The 20,592-nt window shown below is 46.4% G+C and overlaps 2 long non-coding RNA genes across 4 annotated transcripts; both read left to right on the top strand.

Moving 5' to 3' along the window:
* Window positions 1–570: 570 nt before the first annotated feature.
* Window positions 571–4,765, top strand: Gm40917. The gene is made up of 3 exons (XR_873257.1): window positions 571–619; window positions 1,267–1,501; window positions 4,199–4,765. It is a non-coding gene; the product is annotated as a predicted gene, 40917 (long non-coding RNA).
* A 562-nt stretch (window positions 4,766–5,327) lies between these two features.
* Window positions 5,328–14,878, top strand: Gm40916. 3 transcript variants are annotated; one of them, XR_873254.2, is made up of 5 exons: window positions 5,328–5,943; window positions 6,405–6,488; window positions 8,089–8,313; window positions 11,714–11,835; window positions 14,619–14,878. It is a non-coding gene; the product is annotated as a predicted gene, 40916 (long non-coding RNA). The 3 variants fall into 3 exon arrangements; XR_873255.2 differs by lacking the exon at window positions 11,714–11,835; XR_873253.1 differs by lacking the exon at window positions 14,619–14,878 and having other exon boundaries at window positions 11,714–11,916.
* The last annotated feature ends 5,714 nt before the right edge of the window (window positions 14,879–20,592 follow it).

Genomic DNA, 20,592 nt, shown 5'->3' with positions numbered 1-20,592 from the left:
GGTCTTGATATTGAAGGTTTGGGGAGGAGGAAGCTTTGTGAGGTGATTGGCATTGGATGAGGTCATGAGGGTGGGGCCACCTCAATTGCTTGTGTGACTTCATAAGAAGAGGAATTGCGATCTGAGCTAGCAGCCTGTTCCATCTCTGAAGATGGGTCCTTCTCAGATGATGGGCAGGCACCAGTGCCATCTCCCTTTCCTTTCTAGCTCTAGAAGTTCAAAGCCAAATAAGCTTCTCTTATTAACTTGGTCTTCTGTGTTTTGTTATAGCAACAGAAATAGATTAAGATGATGTCAAAAGCCTTTAACCCTGCCATTTTTCTCGAGCTACTGTAGAATGGTATGGCATGTCACTGCATAGGAAAAGCCAGAAAAATCTTGAGTGTTTTGTTTCCTTTCTTTTACATGGCAATTCAAAAGACTGCTTGGTAAAGCTCGTTGGGTATATCAACCTTGCCACTGGCAGCTCACCACAGAACATTTAAGCTTGCCACTCTTCTCTTAGAATGAAGGCTCTGCCAAGCAGCCAATAATCCCTTCATTGCAACTCAGGGAGAAGAGAGATGAAGTAGAGTGGGTGGAGGTGTGCGGAAGAGTTTCCCATCCTAATACGTCAAAGGTAACTCTGAAAGGAACGCTTGGGACATAATCCAACAAAGGCATCTTGCCAAATAGAATGCTACAACAAAAAGAGGAAAGGGTTAAGACAAAGAGTCCCTGGTAGATCTGGCTTGTCACTTTGGTTCTGTTGATAATAGATGCTAATTCCCTGTCATAGTATGTGTATGTGTGTGTGTGTGTGTGTGTGTGTGTGTGTGTGTGTGTGTTAGAGTCACTGTAGGATGTTTAGTGTCCCTGGCCTTGAGTCTCAGTTATGGGAATGGAATATCTCCCTAGGACGTGTCAATGGCTCCAGGGCAGGGAATACAGAGATCCCTGCAAAGAACTGCTGTGTTGTCTAGTCTTCATTGTTAACTTGATGTAATCTACAGTCACCTGGGAAGAAGTCACCTCAGTTGAAGAGTTGCCTTAGTGAGTTTAACCTGTGGGTGGTTGTGGTTGAGTAGGAGTGGCCCCCATAGGCTCATAGGGTCATTAGGGAGTGACAATACTTGACAGGGATTTGGAGGTGTGACTAGGTCTGGTTGGGATAAGGTCTGACCTTGGAGTAGGTGTAGCCTTGTCGGAGGAAGTATGTCACTGGGGGCAGGCTTTGGGATTTCAGATGCTCAAGTCAGACCCATTGTCTCCCTTCCTGCTGCCTAGTGATCTAGATGTAGAGGTTTCGACTACCCCTACAGTACCATGTCTGCCATGTGTGCCACTGTGCTTTCTGCTATGATGATAAAAGAAGTTTATAAACTACACCTCTGAAGCTGTAAGCCAGCCCTGCCATGGTCATGGAGTCTCGTCACAGCACTGACTAAGACAATGCCTTTGGGTCATTCTCCTGATTGATGACTGACATGGGATGGCCCACTGTGGACATGGGATGCTCACTGTGAGTAGCACCATCACTAGGCGGTAGGTCTTGGCTGTATAAGAAAGCCAGTTGAGCATAAGCCAGTATGCAGCATCCCTCAATGGTCTCTGCTTCAGTTCCTGCCTCCAGGATCCTGCCTTGAGTTCTCACCCTTTCCTTTTCTCAGTGATGACCTGTTACCTGAAAGCATAAGCCAAACAAACTATTTTCCTCTCTCACTTGCTTTCGATTGGAACCTTTTCATCACAATAAATATAAAACCAAGCAAGAACAATTGGATTAATGGGATGCATGTCCCTCTGTGATGCTGGCCAATTTCTTGGCCTTTCTTGAGCTTCGTCTCTTCATCTGCAGAAACAGGGTACAGCTGCTTGAATGTGGTTTGTGTTCCCATCCCTCAAAGGTTATTAAGTAGGGAACTTGCTGTCCAGGGTGACAGTACCAAAGAATTGTGTGTACCTGTAGGAGAGGGGGCCTATTTTGTATGGTGGAAGTATGTGACTTGTGCGTTGATTCTACAGGGGCTCGCTTTACTGCTTCTTAGAAGAGAATGACTTTTGAACAGTGGCAGGACTGTTAAAGACCACAGGACTTTTGAAGTCCAGATGAATATGCTTTTCATTACGGCTGTGAGTCTATGAGGCCAGAGGAGGAATGTATTAAAGCCAACATGTTCCTTATAGGCTCGTGAGTTTAGATACTTGGTCCCTCATTAGTGGTACTGCTTTGGAAGGTTGTGGAACCTTTAGGAGAAAGAACCTTGCAAGAGAAAGTGGGTCACTGGAGATAGACCTTGACCCTATATAGTCTGACGTCACTTCCTGACGTTACTATCAGCTTTCAGACAGAGACACAATGTGACAGGTGCCTCATGTTCCTGCCACATCTGCCCTGCCATTATGTATCTCTTCTTCTGTGTTTTGCTTTTGAGACAGGGTTTTTCTATGTACCTGGCTTCCTGGAACTCAGTATGTAGAGTTGGCCTCAGATTCACAGAGACCTTTCTTCCCCTTCCAAGTGAGGGAACTAAAGGCATACACTGCTTTGCTAGACTGGCTGTGTCTCTTCTTAAACCATGACCAAAGTCAACCTTGCCTTCCTTAAAAGGGAGTGGGAGAGGAGAGGAGAGGAGAGGAGAGGAGAGGAGAGGAGAGGAGAGGAGAGAAGAGGAGAGAGAGAGAGAGAGAGAGAGAGAGAGAGAGAGAGAGAGAGAGAGAGAGAGAGGAAGCCTAGGAGGAGTTCTTAGGCCATTGGGCGTGCATCCTTAGAAGGAATTATGGGACCTTAGCTTCTGCTTCCTGGCATGAGATGTGATTTCTCATTCTGACACACTCTTTCTGACTTTGCTTCAACTATTCACCAATCACCATGAGGTCCCTGCTAGAACTGACCTGTTGTAGGCACCATGTCCTAGGACCCCCCCCCCCCAAAAAAAACCTGTAAGCTAAATAAACTTCTTTTATTTATAAGTAGGTTTATCAGGGGGGTTTATTATAGTAATGAAAAACTGGCATAGGCATACATCATAGGATCAAGTCACAGGATTCAGGACTTCAGTATCACCTGGTAGGTAGGGAGCAGTCAATAAACATGGACTGTTTTGGAGATTATAATGGCATTTCATCAGCTGAAGTAAAACACTGGAACCAATAAAGTGAATTAACTCCCTGATGAAAAGATTAAAGACCTGTGCTTCATCTTATCTTCCGGCTGGAGAAGCACGGTACAGTGAACAAAAGCCTTGACGTGCCCTCTATTAGTGATAAGCTAGAACAAAAGCATTAGGTTATTCTTAGCAAAGCTCTAGAATGCTGAAGGATTCAGCCCTTATAGCAGGGATGCTGGACCAAACCTTGGGAGTCTGGAAAACCACAGGGCACATTGTAAAAACAGAACAAGGGTCTCTAGGAATTCTGTGAGGTTAAAACCAAACCAAACCAAAACCAAACCATTTTCTGCGAAAGCCCCGCTCTCTCGCACTTGGAAGGTCTTGGTAAGGTCTGAGGCAATGCTCATCCTTTCTACACAGCGAAGGCATCTTATGCCACCCGGAGAGATGCCAGAAACCATCTGAAAGACGAGCTCTGGGCCCAGGCTGGGGGTGGACTGTGGAATAGAGTCAGGTGACTCAGACACTGCTGGCTTTTTGATTGATTTTATTATGGATTCATAAATCAAGCAAGATGTGAACTTTAAACTGATTGCAACACTCTGAGTTATCAGTGTGTTCTTGGATTATTCAATTTCTGGGCTGATCTTATCTCCTGTTTCCCAAGACGCGTCGGAAAGGTTCTGTGCCCATGGCTTCACGGGCCTTTCTTTTCTCCTGCCAGGGTTCCATGTTCCCAGAGCCCGTGCAGATGGGGAAAGTTTTATATAGTACAAATTAGCACCTTTGGGCCTCTCCCTTGCCTATAGCACATTCTTCATGGTTTGGAAGAAAACTCCATCCCGTCATGTTGCACTTGGTCTTTGGACATATTTTAATTGCCACAAGTCATCTATCTCAAGGCTCCAGCTTTATTTTTATGTGTCACTTATCTGCTTATTCATCTAGGATTTCATCTGATCCCATAAGTCAGTCTTAAAACTTCACTATCATCCTCAGTGTCGACAGGGCTATTTTTCATTTCAAAAGCCCCAGAAGCATCAACCTAGCTAAGCACCTGGCTCTAGTTTTCCTTTTTTTTTTTTTTTTTTTTTTTTCCATCTCAGGCACCCCACTATCACTCAGGATGGGAAGATGAAGGCTGAACTGAAAACATTTACTGATGAGCCAAGGATGCTGAGGGACCTGGGACCAGAATCAATGCAGCTGTCACCACCCTGAGGCTTGAAGGACTGGCAGGATTGTCAGAGTCTGATAAGAAATGAGCTATGTTAGGGGGAACCTCCCACAGGAAGGTGGCTTATGGGAATGGAGCAGCAACATCTGTAGACTGGGGGAGGGTGGAAGGAGCTGGTGGAATGGGTGCCTTCTTGGCTTTCCTGTCTTTTGATTTCCTGATGGCACCTCTGGTTGACCAGCATGGGCGGTCCATTTCGGAGACTCTAGGAGTTCTGGTCCAGGGAGGAGCTGAGAATGGATGAGGGGTTGAGACCTAGTTAAGGCACACACAGCATCTATCTCCTCATCAGCTTCTTCACTTTAGCTGTGGGATTTCTCAGGCGATTGCCCTTCAATGAATAGTTCTTTGTCGGCTTTTAGGGGTGACTGTATGTCAATTCTATTTTTATTTCTATATGTAATTATTACATATAATATTATACATATTATTTTGTATACACACATATGTACCTCATATATTTTAAAAAATTTATTTATGTATATGAGTGTTCTACCTGCATGGACACCTGTGTGCCAGAAGAGGGTATCAGATCCCATTACAGATGGTTGTGAGCTATCATATGGTTGCTGGGAATTGAACTCAGGACCTGTGAAAGAGCAGCCAGTGCTCTTCACTACTGAGCCATCTCTCCATTCCTGCATATATTCTTATTTTTAAGGAAATTATTATTATTGAGCAGCCTGTACAGGGCAGATACATAGGGTATTAGTCAGATTACTATTGCTGTGACAACACTCCTGAGACAATAAAATTAGAAGCAAGAGAGGTTTACTTTGACCCAAAATCCCAGAGATTTCAAACCATAGGCATTTGACTCCACTGCATCGGGTCTGTGGTGAGTCAGGGCTTTAGAGTGGGGAGGCATTAGAACACATGACAGAGAAAGGCTGTTTCCCTGTAGCAACCAGGAAGTTAGGTGTGTGTGGGGGGGGGAGGGTTGGGCTGGAGGAGAGAGAGAGAGAGAGAGAGAGAGAGAGAGAGAGAGAGAGAGCAGAGAAAGGAAGAGAGCCAAGAGGGAGGGAGAAAGAAGGAAAGGAGAAAGAAAAGAGAAGGCAGTACTGTCAAATAACTCCTTTAGGGTCTGTCCCATGACCTAACCTCCTCCCAGTGGACCCTGCCTTTTAAAGGTCCTGCCATCTCTCAGTGGTGTTACAGGCTTGGGACCAATCCCTTAGCATGAGAGCCTTTAGGGAGCATATAAGCTGCAAACCATAAAGAATATCTTAAAAGGCTTTTGTGCCCATATAGAGAACATACAAGAAAGGGCAATTCTCAGACCCTGCTCCTGCCTCCCTGAGGTGACTCTGGGGTTGGGGGCCTGGTCTGCAGCAGCATGTCCGTGGACTCAGTTTGGGGTGCCCTGGGATAGATGCTGTGGAGAAGGAAGCTGATGCTTCTCTCAGGCCAGTGTTGCTGTGGAAACCAGCTGTGCACAGGTGCAGCCTTACTCACACATCCCCCTGCTGCACCAGCGTTTGTTTCTTCTCTGCCCCAGGCTCCTCTGCTGTACAGGAAGGGTGAGCTGGGAAGCCTGCCGAGCCATTCCAGGCATGTGCAAACCTGGAGATGCTGAGGGGTTGATGAACAGCCCTGGGGCCTCCATGAACCAAGGTAAGAGTCAGTAAAGGAAAGAGCAAACCGAGCAGTCAGACGTCTCTACTTCCTGACCATGGCTAGAGTGTGACCAGCTGTCTCAGGCTCGGGCCACCACGACTTCCCTTAACCACTGAGTTGTCTCCCCAGCCCCACCACGACTTCCCTGTGGTGACGATGCTGTCCCCTTTCTGCTTCTTTAACGGCTACTTGTCTCAGCAATTGTGCAAGTAACAAATGCATGTTTGAAAAGCAGAAAGAAAACACTGGGGTTCCAACAGAGATGGCTAATGACGTAAGCCCATCGCAGACTCCTTTGCGCCTTCTCTGTGCCACTTAGGCTGAAAGTGATGACCCAGAAGGACAAGGAAGAAAAGGAGATCCATAGATCCTTTTACTTTCTTACCATTGACGTGGGAAGGGCTGTGGAATGTATGTATGCCAATGGACAAGAGCATTTGCTTCTCTTACGGATCCAGGTTCTGTTTCAAGCATCAAGATGGCAGCTCACAGCCATGGAACTCCAGTTTCAGGGGATCTGGTGCCTTCCTCTGACCTCCAAGGTACCCACATACATATACATACACTAACACACGTGTGCATGCACATGTGTGCACACACGCGCGCGCGTGCACACACACACACACACACACACACACACACACACACTCTAAATAAGAATAAATCTTAAAAACCAGCAAAAAGTGTGTCTTAGGTTGTGATCAACCGTATGGGAAACAGCAGGATACATAATTTTATGTTTGTATCTTTAAATATGTGAGCTACAACTACCTAGCATATTATTATGGTGATTACATGCACCAGTTGAATGTTCTTATGTTTAGATTTAAATTGCCATCATACAATATAAGGATTATTGAGAAGATTGTAATAGACCTGTGCTGGCTAATTTTATTTGTTTGTTTGGTTGGTTGGTTGGTTGGTTTTTCGAGACTGCGTAGCCCTGGCTGTACTTGAACTCACTTTGTAGACCAGGCTGGCCTCAAACTCAGAAATCCTCCTGCCTCTGACTCCCAAGTGCTGGGATTAAAGGCATGTGCCACCACTGCCTGGGTTGTTTGTTTGTTTGTTAATTTTATGTCTTGATACAAGCTAGAGCCATTAGAGAGAAGGGAACCTCAACTGAGAAAAATGCTTCCATAATATTGATCTGTGGGCAAACCTATAGGGCTTTTTCTTAATTAGTGACTGATATGGGTGGTGCCACCCCTGGGCTGGTGATCCTGGGTTCCATAAGAAAGCAGGCTGAGCAAGCCATAAGGAGCAAGCGCGTGTGCAGCACTCCTCTGTGGCCTCTGCATCACTCCTGCCTCCAGGTCCCTGCCCTTCGTGAGTTCCTGCCCTCACTGCTTTTGATGACGAACTTTTACATGGAACTGTGAATGAAATAGACCCTTTCCTCCCCAAGCTGCTTTTGGTCATGGTGTTTCATCGCAGCAATAAAAACCCTAACTAGGATAACACTCAGACACGAAAAATTCAAGTTTAAAAAGAAATGAAAACACCAGACGTGGTGGTACGTGCCCTTAATCCAGCATGGAGGAGGCTGAAGCAGAGGTTACGGATCTCTTTGAGTTCGATGACAGCCTGGTCCAAGTAGCAAGTTCTAGGATATCCAGGCCTACACAGAGAGACCTTATCTCAAGAGAAGGAAGGAAAGAAGGAATGAAGGAATGAAGGAAGGAAGGAAGGAAGGAAGGAAGGAAGGAAGGAAAGGAGGGAGGGAGGGAGAGAGGGAGAGAGAGAAGGAGGGAGGGAGGGAGGGAGGGAGGGAGGGAGGGAAGGAAGGAAGGAAGGAAGGAAGGAAGGAAGGAAGGAAGGAAGGAAAGAAAAATGACCCAGTGGGAAAGGCTCTTACACAGTTGTGACAGTCTGGGGTTGACCCACGGAACCGTGTAAACACAGGAAGAGTGCTGACCCCCACATGTGTGCCGTGGCTTACGATGTCCTACCACCCCCATAGTAATAAATACACAAACTTAGAAATTAAAATATAAAGTAATGCACTGAGCATCCTGTGTGAGGCAAGCGGTGTGCACATTGTACGCACACAACTGTATACAGCTAGCTGATGGAAAGTGCTGGAATGCATAAGCAATACCGTGACCCAAGCTCCTTATCTTTCCACTTGAAATGCACCAGTCTTTGGAAACACAAAGATAAATCGACTGTCCCTGCCAAGGACTTTACAGATTGGTGGAGGAGTCGTACCCTCCAGAAGAAAGTGTGTTGAGAACCCAAGCTGGAATTCACACGAACCACCTCTCCGTCACAGCCTGATGGCATTGGGGTAACCTTCTGACCAGCTGTCTTCTGTGGTGGTTCTTGGCGCAAAGCAGGATCTTGATGAGCAGAGCCACGGATCAGGTAGTACGTGGGAGGAGGTGGCTTCTGACCCAAAAGTTTGATCCCTAGATTTTCACATGCTTCATTGCTCAGTTAATCTCCAGATGTGTAAATGTGACTGTGAACCAAGGGAACCACAAGAGACCTAGGTGACACACCTCTCCTGGTGGAGATAGTCACTCCAAGGTCACTGTAGTAAGGAGACACCAAAGTCTGCCTTTGCCTTACATGTTATTTTTATTCACAGAGGTAGTGTTTAGTATGCCATTACATAGTTTGTAGCTTAAAACTGGAAATGCTTCTATATGTTCCTACTGTAGATGTGCTATAGTCACTCTCCTACACTGCATAAAGTCATCGAATCCACGCTCCCTGCTCTGCTGTCTCTGTGTACTTCATATGTATTTTTTTCTCTCTTTTAAAAAGCAATTTTAAAATTTATGTACATGCATGTGTGTCTGTGCACATGAATGTAAATGCCACTAGCAGCCAGAGATTACATCAGCTCCCTAAAGTTACATGTAACTGTTAGCTACTTGATGTGGGTGCTGGGAACCAAATTCTCACCCTCTGGAAGACCAGCAGTATATGCTCCTAATGACCAAGCCACCTTTCCATCAATGGGCTTTACATTTCTTTGCTACAAGAACCTGGGCAGCTCTCCCTTCATCTGACAAGTTTATCCACTTCTCTTGCCTTGTTTTGTGTCTCTTCTACTTGGTGCAACTGTTTCTAGTGCGTTTGTTAGTTAGTTTATCTTGTGGGCCACTTGCCATTTCTGTGTCTTCCTGGGGACCTAGCACAGTGCTTATTACATGCAAGGAGCACAATAAATAGACTCCATTGAGAGGATGAGTCAATGCTATCTGTTACGGTTTGGACAGCTGATAGCATGTCCCTAGGAGTTCCTGTGTTAGTTGGACCTGGAGAAATAGCTCAGCATAAGAGGACTGTCTGTTTTTTTCCAAAGGACCCAGATTTGATTCTCAGCGCCCACATGGCTGCTCATTTATAACTCAAGTTCTAAAGGATCCAATGTCTTCTTTTGGCCTCTGCAGGCATTAGATGCACATGTGGTATATGGACATGTAGACAAAACACCCCACAGGCATAAAGTGAAATAATTTTAAAAAGAGTGGATGTGTTGTAAGCTTGGTCCCCAGTGTGGTGATGCTGAGAGGTGACATGGAAGCTTTGAGAGCTTGGTTCAGCCCAGAACAAGGGACTCGGGCCTCTGAAGGTGCTGCTGGAGCAAGAGGTTCATGTGGTTCACAAGGGACCCTGGTTAGTCCCTCACCATGGTGTCCCCTCCCTTGTGCCTCCTGTTTCACTGAGACCTCTCTGTCTCACACACTCTGTGCTATAATGTCAAGTGCCATGATGCTGTGCAGGCAGGCCTTCCATATACCCAGTATTGTGCAGTTTGGACCACCTCCCCACAAAACCATCAGCTCCATACAAGTCTTTTCTTGACAAGTTTTCTGGTCTCAGGCATTTACTGTAGCAATGGGAAGGGTAATATAACATCCAGGAGACCCCAAGCTTCTTCAGGACCCCACCTCCTTGCCGTATCCCTCACTCTTTTTCTGATATAAATTAACACAGACACACACACACTCACATACACACACACTCACACACAGACACACACACAGACACACATACTCACGTACACACACACCCATACACAGACCCACACACACACTCACACACAGAACCACACACACACTCACACACAGACACACAGACACACACACACACACTCACATACACACACACACACACACACACACACACACACACACACACACACACACACCACTGACTTTTTCCATGCTTAGCAGAAACTAACTATGAGATTTACTTGGGCCGCTTCCACGCTTGCTGAAACAGTTCACCAAATGCATTTAAAAAAAGTGATTGATGGTTTAGTCCACCGCCCTTCTCCTCCCCCGCCCCCATTTCAGCGCGGTGCTTTCTCCCGGCTGCCCGTGCTTTTTCAGCACACCTGTAGAGCAAGTGACAGCCTAGGCTTCTGTAGGCTTCTGCATGGAGATAGGAAAGCTCTTATTTGTTATGAAGCTAAAATTAAACTGCAAGCTTTTACATGTCTCTTTGAGGTGGCAGCTGAGGCCCATCTTTGTCATCTCAGAACTTTTCACACCCTGGGTTCAGCCACAGTAAGTGGATTACCATGGGGACAGATATCAGGTTTTTTGGCATTGAAAATGAATGAACTCACATGGGGAAACTGAAAGTCAATGCCTTTCCTCACCCTTTGAGCTTAAAGTCTTTTCATTACAAATAAATAAATCAATAAATCAGACTCTTCTCCCCCTCTTTGCAGTGTAGCCAGGGTGTCTGAATTGAAATGAGAAACACACCACACAGGGAGGTGTTTTTCTTCTTGCTGGGGCCCCAGATGCTACTTTCATCAAGGCCTGTGTGTGGTGTTAAACCTTACAGCCAGTGGGGCTCCGCAGCCTCCTGTCCCCACACCACTGCCCACATGGCTTGGATGCTGGTCTATCCTTTTGTCATGTGGCGGTGACACTCATTGCCCATCTTTTAAAGGCAGATCTAAAGCACATATTTATTATTTATTAAACTATGTAGTCTAGGCTGGGATTGAAGTCTCCATCCTGCTGCCTCCACCTCCCCAGTGCTTGGATTACAGGAACGAGCTGCCATCGTTGGTCTTCTTTAATAGGGCATACTGTACACAGTAAAAGATTCAGGATGGAGACCCAGGAACCTCTGTGTTTACACCATGTCCTTCCTAGTGCAACCTGAGTCTATTGTCAACAACCCCCATGCATGGTGCTTCATAGAATCTATAGAAAAACAGAGTCAGGGAAGCCAGGACTCTTCGATGCATACTTTTGCAGAGGTGGCTGTGGGGGTCAGAAATAGCTTGAGAAGCAGATGAAAGTGTGTATCCGTGAGCTTTGGGCTCCATCCGTGGATCAACTGGCCCCGGTCTCTTATGGAGAAGAGGTTTGTTTGCTCACAGTTCGAAAGTTTCAAAATCTGAATGGCACAGTTCGGGCTCTGGAGAAAATGCCAGGTCTGTGACAGACGGCAAGTTCAGGAACGTGCATTAAGACAAGTATATGATGACACAGCCAAGCAGGAGGGGAGCAGTGGAGAGCGAGCTGGCAAGTGGGAGCAAACCACTCACTGATTCCACCAAAGGTTCTGGCACCTACCAACAGCACCACACTCCGACTCCAGCCATCACTGGCAGGTGATTCTTGGAGAAAATACAAACCACACTAGGCTGTAGGTTTACAACATCAAGGGCCCGGGGACAACGTACAGTGGGTGAGGTACTTGCTGTGCAGGTGCAAGGACCTGAGTTTGGATCCCTGGAAGTGCCACAAAGCTGTGCACATCTGTAATTCCCATGCTCTTGTTGCAGGCTGGGATGCAGATATGAGAGACCCTCTTCGAAGCTTGTGGGCCAGCTAGGCTGACTTGTGCAGTGCTGAACAAGAGGCTCCATTTCCAGCAAGGTCAAAGTTGGAGACCAACATGTCTGAGGTTGTCTCTTCTGGCTTCCATACATGAGCTGAGACACAGTGTGCCCACCAATCACACACACACACACACACACACACACACACACACACACACATACACACACACTCACTCATAAGGTGATACACACAGAAAACAGATGAAAAATAAATAATAGGGATGATGGAGGAAGAGGGGGCCAGAAAGAATGGAAGAATCAGGATCAAAATTGTGTCTTCTGGACACAGCTAGACTGCTGCTGTCATGGGCTCACTGCAGCTGTCCTTGCTGGCCACACAAGATCAAGCCAGCCAACATTCCAGGATTGAGGGGGAGGGTTTCACGAGCTCCCCGCCACCCTCTGAGGATCTATGGGCAGTTAATAGCTTTTAGGGGAGGGACGAGTCATTTTTCTTTAAAGTTGTGTCCACTGTCAGGTCAAGAGTGTTCCGCACCCAGGAGCATATAAGGAGCACAAATTGGATCTTATTATTGTTATTATTGTTAATAAAACAGAAACCCCAACAGTAATACAAACCACAATTACTGCTGGAGTAGTAATTAACTGCTGCAGCAGTTAAGAGCACTCACTGCTCTTGAGGAGCACCTGGGTTTCAGTCTCAGCACCCACATGGCAGTTCCCACAGGTCTGTGAATCTAGTCCCAGGGAATCCAAAGCCCTTCCATGACCTCTACGGGCACTAGGCACACCCATGATGTACACACATACATGCAGGCAAATCACTATACATATAAAATAAATAAATAAATCTAAAACAAAAATATGGGGTGTGAAATTTGGGGGGTACGTAGGTGTGGTAGATCTAAGAGGAGTTTGGGGGTGAACATGACCAAAATACTTTGTATGAAGTTATCAAAAAAAAAAAAAAACCCAAAAAAACAAACCTAATAGCCAAATGGAGTTGGTGTGTGGCTTTAATCCCGGCCTAGGGAGGCAGAGTCAGGCGAGTCTCTGTGAGTTCGAGGACAGCCTAATATACAGAGTGAGTTTCAGGATAGCCGGGGCTACCCAGAGAAATCCTTCCTCAAACTTTCCCTCTCACACCCCCCAAAAGTTCTAATAAAACATTCTTAAAATTAATAAGTAAAGTAAAAATTGTTGTCTCAAAAATTGAAGCTATGATGACTCTCAAGCCAAGTGCTGGATGAACTACATGCATAAAAGATGCTAGTGATGTGGGATAAAAGCTCTGTGTGTGTGTGTGTGTGTGTGTGTATGTGTGTGTGTGTGTCTGTGAGTGTGTGTGTCTGTGAGTGTGTCTGTGTGTGTGTCTATGTGTGTGTTTGTGTGTGTATGTCTGTGTGTGTGTCTGTGTGTCTGTGTGTGTCTGTGTGTCTGTGAGTGTGTGTGTCTGTGTGTGTGTGTGTCTGTCTGTGTGTGTGTGTCTGTGAGTGTGTGTGTGTGTCTGTGTGTGTGTCTGTGTGTGTGTGTGTCTGTGAGTGTGTCTGTGTGTGTGTCTGTGTGTGTGTCTGTGAGTGTGTGTGTCTATGTGTGTGTGTCTGTGTGTGTCTATGTGTGTGTCTGTGTGTGTGTCTGTGTGTGTGTCTGTGTGTGTGTCTGTGTGTGTGTCTGTGTCTGTCTGTGTGTCTGTGTGTGAGTCTGTGTGTGTGTGTGTCTGTGTGTGAGTCTGTGTGTGTGTCTGTGTGTGTGTGTCTGTGTGTGCCTGTGTGTGAGTCTGTGTGTGTGTGTCTGTGTGTCTCTGTGTTGTGTCTGTATGTATGTGAGCATATGAGTGTGTTGTGTGACTGTGTGTATGTGTGTAAGTGTGTGAGTATGTGAGAGTGTGTTTGAGTGTGTGAGTATGTGTATGTGTGTGTGAGTGTGTGTGTGTGTGTTTTTAATGATTGTGGCGTTTTAAACATTTGTTGGCATGATTTTTTTTTGTACAAGGTCTCTCTATGTAGCCCTGGCTGGCCTGGAACTTGCTATGTAGAAGAGGCTGACTTCAGACTCAGAGATCCACCTGCCTCTGTCTCTTAAGTTATGGGATTAAGGTGTGTATCACCACACCAGGCCTTTTTTTTTTTTTTTTTTTTTTTTAGACATTTTGCTCTTATAAAACATTTTTTCTACTTACTTGTTTATTTACAAATTAGAACTCTGGGACCCCTGTTCTTAGCAGGGATGAATAAAATTCTCCCGGGACCTCGGTTAGTTGGTCATAAAGAGGGGGCCTGACCCCACATCTCTTTTGCTTCCTGTGTTGTCCTATGATTCCTCTGCAGTGCCACCTGCCATACTATGATGTCATGACAGGTAGAATCTGCTGGGGGTCGGTCACAGTCCCCTAGCCCCTGGTTCTGGCCTTGCTCTCTGTCCCCTTCATTGTTATAGTGTGGGGATCCTCTGCCAAATGTTCCCATTGCCCTGAACTCTACCATGTCTCTTATTTCACAATGAACTAGAACCAGGGGCCCAAAAAAACCTTTCCTTCTGTTTTAGTTAGGGTTTTACTGCTGTGAGCAGACACCATAGCCAAAGCAAGTCTTATAAAGGACAACATTTATTTGGGGCTGGCTTACAGGTTCAGAGGTTCAGTCCATTATCATCAAGGTGGAAACATGGTAGCATCTAGACAGGCACGGTACAGAAGGAGCTGAGAGTTCTACATCTTCATCTGAAGGCTACTAGTGGAAGACTGACTTCCAGACAGCTAGGAAGGGGGTCTTAAGGCTCATACCCACAGTGACACACCTACTCCAACAAGACAGCACCTCTTAATAGCACCCCTCCCTGGGCCAAGCATATACAAACCATCTCACCTCCCTTCATTTATTTCTGTCAGGTATTTTGCCAGAGTGATGCAGAAATAACGCATGCTGGAAGACTCCCACCAGAGTTCAGACACTTGCCCGATGTTCTTGAACTTTTAAGACTGTGAACAAAGTAAACTCCCCCCCCCTTTAAAAATATCTTGTCATAAGTGTTTTGTTATAGCAACAAAAATGTGCTAATATGGGGGGGGGTAAAGCTAAGGATGATGGGACATTGTCAGCACTGTCAGAGCAAAAAGACCTGGCTGAGGAGGCTGAAGAGATGGCTCAGCAGTTAAGAGCACTAGCTGCTCTTCCAGAGGTCCTGAGTTCAATTCCCAGCAACCACATGGCTCACAACCATCTGTAACGGGATCTGATGTCCTCTTCTGGTGTGTCTGAAGACAGCTACAGTAGTGTATTCATATAAATAAATCTTAAAAAAAAAAAGACCCCCAGTGAGTGAAGGATACTCTGGTCACTAAGCACAGGTATTATATACCAGAGAAGATCTGGCACCAGCCTCTAATGCTGTTGTATGTATCTATATGCTGTACATATCCGTATGTCATACATATCAAATGTATCCCATCAGATGAAACAAGCCCTTTGTGGTCTAGACAAACTCTTGGTTATAAATGTCATTGCTATCTGGCAGGTAAAGTCAGTAGTCTGATCTGGATACTAGATACTGAAAACAATTAGAAGAGTTTGTCTTTAGCTTCAATATCAGGGCCCTGGCTAACTCAGGCTCTTAGTGAGTGAGGTTAGCATGAACTGATTCTCCAGCACCAGCACCCGTTAGGTGGCAGAGTTTCCATAAGACTAAGCACATCAATTCAGGATTCTGAGCTGGGTCTGCTAGCTTACTTTCCCTATGACTCAGTGTGAAAGAAACCCATGTGATCAGATAGTCCACCAGAGTTGTCTTTCCCCAGGAGCATGTTTGAAGGGTTCTCTGCAATCTCTGCTTCCCCAGCTTCCCCATATAGCAATCCTGTACTAAGTCAGAGCTGAGTGTCTGACCTCTCTGTTTGTTCTCTTTGGGATAGTTCCAGTTAGAGTTTGCCTTATTCGATTCATTGACCTGAAGGTTTTCTGTGTCTAAGTTCATTTCTCTACAGCTACACAGAATGAACTGATTCCATTCACACGGAAACCTTTTAAATATGACCATTGCTATTTACACACAAGCTGGGAGAATTCCTTATACGGGGTTATTCTTTAATCTTTAACCACTTCAGGATCGTAGTAATTTTTATTTTCTCAGATGTTAACTGTCTCGGAGGCTTGCTGCCTCAGTCTGCTAACCTAGGTCTAATCTTGAAAGCATCTAGCCTCCCTACAACCTAATCCACCTCTGAGACTTACCGATGAAAAAGCTCACCCCTTCCTAGCTCTTTCTGAACTCTGGCTGGCTGATCAGCTCTGCTGTTCTGCTCAAAACTCCTCTCTAAGCTGACTGATTCAAACTGGCTTCTTTCGGCTTTTGACTGAATTGTTCTGTTTGGGTTCATACTAACTACCTAACTAACTTTTGCCTATCAGTTCTAATCTGACTCCTCATTCTCTGGCTCATCCTGTCCTCACTTGTGTCTAGCTTGTTCTCTCTTTGCAACCTGTCTCTGAACAACTATCCTAGTAAAACTGCCCCCTTTCCCTTGTTGCTCTCTTAAGTAGCCTCTCTTTTCTCTCTGTCCTCATGATACTTTGTCATGTCCTATTCTGCCAAATCTTTCTCTGACTCATCACTTTGTCTGCCACTCAATTAGACGTTACTTTCAAATGTGGTGTTTCTGTCTACAAACTAACTTTACCTTCATTGTTTGGGATTAAAGGTGTGCACTAAGGGTGTATCCACAGTCCAGCCAGAGGGATTAAAGGTATGTGCTGAGGCTGAGCCACACCACAACTAGAAATAGTTTTTCCAGTATACAACACAGTCTGAGGGTTCACAGTGGGCTCAAATGTCCTACAACTTTTCAGGACTGCTCTCTGAACAGAAGAGTTTGGTCAGGTGGTGTTTTTATTATAAGCAGAGGAACTGTCTGCCTCAGATGGGAGAGGGATGCTTTCATCTTTGTGGCTACTGCCAGAGCTGCAAAGGTTCTGAGATTTCACTTCCTCAGAGGATCAACAATTCAGTCTGCTGTGCTAAATCTTGAGTGTGCTGGCTAGAGATACACAGCAGTGCCCCAGGCTAGACAGAAAAGACACTTTAAAGTGCCCACAGTAACAACCAGAATGCTGCAGCTTTTAAATGGTGGTTCCTCAGGGCCATGTGACAGACACCTCTACACACAGAGGGTGAGGACATGAAGGAGCCCCAGTCCTTTATTATGGACTGCCAGGAAACCTGTACCCTTCGCCTAGGGGTGACATTGCTGTTATTAAACAGGGCAGCAAGAAAATCAGGCCTTTGCTCTAGAGTAGTGGTTCTCAACCTTCCTGGTGCTGCCGCCCTAGAATACAGTTCCTCAGGTTGGGGTGACCCCCTCCCCCACCATAACATTATTTTGTTGGCTACTTCAGTAACTAGTTTTGCTACTGTTATGAGTTGTAATGTAAAGGTCTGATATGCAGGACATCTGATATGTGACCCCTGTGAAAGGGTCACTCAACTCCCAAAGCAGTCGTGACCCCATGAGTTGAGAACCACTGCTCTTTTGCACAAATATCCTTAAAAGACAGTGGTAAGCCAACCCCTCTGCTCAAAAGATGTACTGAAGCGTTTGAGGCTATGAAGCTCTGGTTCCCTTCCAGCTTTTCTTCTAGTCTCCATGTCGCTGGAACCAGGCTGTATTTCACTCAATCTTTTATACACCCCAAGCTCATGGCACAAGACACCCAAGTGAGGAGGATGAGAGGGAGGGCAGTGGCGGTATCGGACCATTATTTCCCTACTTCACTTACGTCTTCCTCTACTTCATCCTTTTCATTCGCACCTATGAAATGGTTTCCACTCCAAAGGATACGGATTTTCAAATCCTACTCAAGTTCGAATTGCATGAAAAGCATGCTGTGTGGCATGCAGAAGGTAGAAGTTCCAGGTGCCAAATGACAAACTTATTAAAAGTCAGGGGAGATGCTCGTCACAGTGGCACACATGGTGGTCCCAGTTACTTGGAAGGCAGAGGCAAGAGGAATCCCTGTTCCTAGGAATTCAGCGCCAGCCTGGGCAATGCATCTCAACTCACTCCTGCCAGCCAACCTGCTTCTCCCTCGGGTAGCCAGACCCCTTGGACAGGAGCTGGGCTGTAGTGAGGGAAGCTTTACTGTGTGCTGGCAGAATCTTGGTTGGCTGTGAGTGCTCAGGCAAAGAACACATACATACATACACACACACACACACACACACACACACACACACACACACACACACACGAGAGCAACTTTGGAAAACTGGTTCAATTTGTTGGTGGCAACAAAGACCATTTAATATTTAAACCTTTGAGGGGGTGACTATATATCATTGGCTGGAGACAAGGTGCTGGGGATGTCTCATTTGCATGAGGAAGAATTCCATGTACTCATGACCTCTTAGAGGGAAAGGTAGTTTAACCTGGCTCCTGGGTACATGATCTCCTCTGCTGAGGAGAAGGTTAGGGACACAGGGCTATGTGCACTGGGACATGCAGGCCCGGGGCAGGGCATCCTACTCCTGTGGATCTCAGGACAAGATTTCCAGGGTTTGGACATGTGTAGATCACATTCTTGTTCCAGGCCCACAGCTCTCCAGTCCCCACGCACTCCCAAACCCAAAGTAAGAAATCATGCCTTTTTGAATGAGAAGCGTAACGGCTTAGTGGTAAAGGCCATGCGATCCATCCCAACACTGGTGTTAATTATTACTACCACTGGAGTAAAAGAGAGGAAGAACCAGAAGTAGGTATTAAGAGGAGAACACAGCAATTCCAGGGGTACAGGAGGCCACTCTTCATATTAAGGAAATGCTAAATGGACCTTGGGTGACCTGAGCATTATACATCTAAAAGCAACCCTCTCAAGGAAATCTTTTGGTGTTTCTTGAAGTAGTGGTCCCTAGACTGACATCATTATCATCAGGGAACTCATTACGTGTGCACATCTTGGGAGCCTGATCAGGACGTGTAGACTCGGGCCTCAGCAGCTGGGCCACCAAAGCAGTAATGGGCCTTCCAAAAAGGTTTCTGAGGTGCACTGAAATTTGATGAACCCAGGCCGGTGCACCTCAAAACTGAGCATCCCTGGAAAGGATGTGAAGCTGCACAGACAGAGTGATCAGGAACAAGTGAGGTACAGCCCAAGACTGCATTGCTTACAGGTTTCTGAGTCAAGACTATGCTGCAACTTCTCTGGACACTTTGAGTAATTTCCTGGGGTGGGGGCGGAGTGAGCTTTCAGTGAGAAGGGCTTTGTAAGGAAGGTATTAAAGAAACACAGCACAGTGGCATCCTTCCATTGTCTCTGGTATCGTGAAGGACATGAGTGAGAAGGGTGTGATGACTCTGGCTGGCTTGTGGCCTGGTCATCTGAATGTGCTAGCTCAGATGCCCTTGCATGCCTGTAACATGGTTGTTGAAAACCCCACATGCCAGCCATGGCTCCTGATGCTTTGTGGTACATTCCTCTTCCTGGATGGAGAAGCTGAGGCTGGTCCACAGAGCTATTTGTGTCCCAAGGTCACAGAGACCTCAGACGGATTGGGCTGGCAAAGGTCTCTTGAAGCCTGGCCAGAGCTCTTTCCTCAAGGGAGGGTGGGGGGCAAGGCCGTCTTCCTCAACAGTGGGGAGTGACGGAGCTTGTAAGATTAGCACCACTGTGCCTCCCTTGTAAAAACAGGACCTGCTCAATCTCCAGGCCCAGCAGTGAATAATAGGAATCTTTATCATCCTTTCCAACAGAAAGCATTTATTTAAAACCCTTGGCTAACTCACGAGGTGAGCTGGCCTGTTACCCACCATCACATGGCCTGGAAACTGGCAATTAAATTTAGCAACCCACCTCGGTAAATTCAGACCAGGATGTTTATAGGCCAGGCCAACCCAGGAGCAGCCAGGGGCTTTGTTCCCAAATCAAAAGGTCTCCAGAAAAAAAAAAAATGAAACGAGGCTCAAGAGAGTTATGCTGAGTTACACGAACATCTGTCCCCATCAGTAATGTGGCATCCTCAGACCGTGGAGGGCCAAGAATGCCCCTTCTGTAACACAGCCCAGGGGATGGCTGTTGGCCTGTGTGGTGCCACTGCTCAGGAATGGAGAGGCAATGGCTCCAAGGACAAGCTGTTTGTTTACTGACTCTGGGGACCACAATCAGAGGGACTTCGTGAACTAAAGAGTCATTTTCCCTAACTGGGGGGCGGGGGGGGGGGAATTGCAATCGCTACGTTCATCTGCAGCCTTGTGGGGGAGCGGATGGTAAAGGACCATCTGGCCAGTAAGCAGGGCTTTGGGCGTTTGAGGAGTCAGGATGCTAGGTTACAGGATGCGGTTAGAATGATGGCCAGATGTGCAGGGAAGTTTCCGTCTGCCTCCTGGGGAGCTTTTCTGTTACATACACCTATGAAAAAGGACATCTTCTTGTGATACCTCTGGAGTGAAAACTAAGCAAAAGTACGATTTGCATGCGTTTTCAGAATCTGTCTGCACAGGTTGAGCTGCCCCAGCAAGAGAGGGGTTTCTAGTTGTAGCCAAACCCAGCCCGAGTTCCTGTCCTACACATGCATTCGTGTAGCTGGCGGGAATAGAACAAGCTTTGCTCGTCTTCCCCAGCTCTGGGTGTGCCTGGGAAATGGTCTTTGTGCCATTGCAGTAAGGACTGAGGCGTTCTGCTGTGGGTGGGGAGGATGGGATGCTTGGGAGCCCCAACGCAAGTTCCACTTTCTGCTAGGAGGCCACTGTGGACACTCAGGTAAATACATCCAGTGTCCATGCCGCATCTCCCTCTGCCTTGTATATCAGCGCCTCCCAGAAAAGGAAACAGCGCCCGCCCGAAGCATCAGCCCCAAGAGAGGAAAGGGCTGAGAAC

The sequence above is a fragment of the Mus musculus genome, chromosome 13 (genome assembly GCF_000001635.26).
Source record: "Mus musculus strain C57BL/6J chromosome 13, GRCm38.p6 C57BL/6J".
Lineage (NCBI taxonomy): Eukaryota > Metazoa > Chordata > Mammalia > Rodentia > Muridae > Mus > Mus musculus.
Note: the sequence above shows the minus strand (reverse complement) of the source record. Positions and strands in the feature narration are given on the sequence as shown.